The following is a 3,319-nucleotide window of genomic DNA, read 5'->3' as shown; positions in this document are numbered from 1 at the left end:
CTTTAATTGGATCTTGCCTAACACATATCGTGTATATAAACAATTACGAGACATATCGTATAAGCCCCTTCTAACATCTTTTAGTGTTCTGTGGGGTTCTTATTCGATATATATAAACTACTCGTAATTATTCGTCTAAACTTCATAAGCACGATCTTACGCCAATTACTTGCACTTCTCTTATTTGGATCTTGGTTGAGAATCATAAAACTTATACAAGTGCTTGAAGTTAAAATTATACTTTGACCACATACGTGTCAAAACATAAGTATACTAAAATCCTTAAGCCTACGAGCGTAAATGATAAGTTACAATTCCGAGATTGTAACTAAAGTATTTTTCGATTTATAAATACGTAATCAAAAGAAGAAGAATACTAAAGAAGTCAGAAGCTATAAGTACTTTATATAAAAGACTTCTTATATTACTCAACAACTTCGTTAAATCTATAAAGGAGTAATTATAAAATACTTGGACTATCATTTATTATCTAAACTCAAGTATTCTCATTTAATTTTACTATTCTTATTTGAATATTATATATGTGAGCTAGTACAGTAACATACTAGTTCAAACCATCATCTCTATACTTGGTTTGTTTCGTGGATTGCCTTATTAGTTTTGTAGTGAGGTGAGGTGACGTAAGGTGATTCCCGTTCTAAGACCCTAGTCCTAGACGTACTAACGGGGAGTTAGTAGTCTTTGCACCGTGAAGAAGTGGAAAGACCCAAGACCATATCACTAAGATCCAAGACCGACAAAGCTAAGGAAGCGAAGTCCACACAAAGGTTCTACAACAACTTTGAAGAAACATCGGGAAGTCATTGTCTAAGATAAGTTGTGTAGGTATTACAGTTATTTTGAGGTGGTGACCCTTGTGTTACGCACCAAGACAAATAGTTGTAAGGGTGTAAATGCTTCTCCGCCTACTAAAGGAGCGAGTTTATTATAAGGGAAAATCCCGAGTTCGGGAGAGGAGCTCGGGGACTGGAGTAGGGGTGAGAGAATCTATTAGAGGTTGCGCCATCGGGAACCAGGATAAAATTGCCATGTGGTATTTTCTTTCCTTGCAATTTATTTTCCGCACATATAAACTGCATAACCACTCGGTAAAGTTTTAAAAAGGGATAAATTATTTTAAAATGCCATAACAATTTTTAAATCGGTAATTAATCTATTCAACCCCCCTTCTAGCTTAAAATAGCCCTCTTATGGGACCTTACAATTGGAAATATTACTCCCAGCTTCTATTGACATAGCAATTTCAGCCAGGGTTTTGAGGGGAGTTGTCCTTACTTGAGGAACCTCCAATTGAATTGGAGAGGATTTAGATAGCTCCCTCTCAGGAGTACTACCCTCAAACCTTTCAATCTGTGAAGATTGTTTAGCACATGAAGGTGCTTGAGAAAAATCCACAGGGTCTTCAGTTAAAACTGATGAAACCCCTATGGTTTTGATGGTGTCATCAAGGTCTACCCCAACTAGTAGTCTCTTACCATCTAAAAGTGGTTCTTGGGTGGTGATCACAGTCTCTTGAACTGTGTCACTTGATTTTGGAAACAATTGAGAAGTAGATTCAAGTGTTTCATTGTATGAAGAAGAAATTTGAGATATAAGATTAGTGATGTTAGCATTGAGTGTTGGCAGCTCTCTCTGAACAGATGAGGGGTCTTGAATTAATGTGCTCTCAATATGTTTGCCATCCTTATTTCTTCTTTCATCAAATTGAGAGTGCTCAAGTTAGGGTGCAGACTCTTTATAAATTGCACTAGGGAGAGTGCTTTTTCAATAGAAACACCCTGTTGAGAGGATCCCTCTCGAGTCTGTTTTATTACCTCTTTTACAACTCCATCCTTTTGGGAGGATACAGAGGTAGCTTCATGAGTGGTCAGCTCAGATTTCTTAGTCTTCTTTGGTTTTCTGTCCAGGTTAGAATCAGTTTCTGTTTGTTCCTCACCACTCTCAGTAATTATTGTTTAGGGTGCATTCTTTCTCTCCTTTTTACTCACTCCACCCTGTTGAGAGGATGAAATGGTTTGTTTCATAGCTTCTAGTGGTAGAGAAGGAATGGTCTCAGTTACGGAAGGCTCCTATTGGTGTTCCTGTGTTTGTACTTCCACAAGCAAATGATTGTACTAGATGTGACATTAAACCTCATGTCAGGCATAGGGTAAGGGTATGCCTTGAATCATTCTAACATGGAGTTAGTGATTCACAGACTTACAGGTACCCTATTCTTTGTAATTAGTGAACCAAATAATATTTTGGATACTTGTTTACAATTGCCTATTTTGGTTCTACCAATACAATAGTAAATGTATGTCTGGAACTTTATGATTTAAAGTAGACATAATAAACCTGGGAAAGAAAATTTCCTTACCTATTGTGGCCAAAGGCATTGTGAGCCTTGTGTTGTATTCTTCCATGATCAATAGCCCCACATTAATGTGTCTGTTGTGAGCCATGGATAACACTAGCTTTTGAACTACACTGAATATATTGTCATACCCAGTCTTCCTACAGGTGAAGGTTCTCACTATGGAATCAAACATGAATGACCATTCCCTTCTTAGATACTTCTTATTCAAGCTAGCAAGGTTGATCCTTTCACTGTAATTTATTAAGCCCATAAATTCAGTTAGCTCTTGTTGAGCGGGTACCTCCACCATGCTATCAGTAGGGATTTCCAGAGCCTTGTTGACATTATCCTCATTAAACTCCACATGTTGGCCTTGGATTGAGCAGTTTACCACCATAGATACAACCTGAGACTCATGCACAACTGTCCTAACCGCAGCTGAATTAAAGAATTCATTGAGAACATCTATGTATAGAACATGATTAGAATTCAAAGCACCTGCAAAGTATGTCTCAGATAAAAACTTGGAAAAGCTCTTGAAACTGTTAGGAGATTGGTTAGCATCTGTGAAAGCTAGGTAGTTGGTACCATCCTTAGGGATAACAACTCTAACAGTGTTTGATGCCATTGTAAGTGTTTGAATTTGAGTGGTAGGAGATTTGAAAGAGAAAGAGCTCGAAATGAGAGAGAATGGTTAAGGTTTGCAAAAACTAGGTCAATTGAGATCTCGAAAGCGTAAAGAGGGGCTATGTCGAGATGTCTGGGATTTATAGAAAAGTTAAGTGATTTGTCGAGAAGTAGGAATAAACTTTTGGGATTTGCTTATCGAGAAGTCACGTGAGAGAATAGATACATATCGATATGTCACTTTCTTGACTCTTGTCGAGAACTAGATAGTGACTTATTGAGATGTCAAATAAATACCCAGTTTTTCCTACATGGACTAAATTTTTTCCAATT

Source organism: Apium graveolens, chromosome 9 (assembly GCF_009905375.1).
Source record: "Apium graveolens cultivar Ventura chromosome 9, ASM990537v1, whole genome shotgun sequence".
Classification (NCBI taxonomy): Eukaryota; Viridiplantae; Streptophyta; class Magnoliopsida; order Apiales; family Apiaceae; genus Apium; species Apium graveolens.
Note: the sequence above shows the minus strand (reverse complement) of the source record.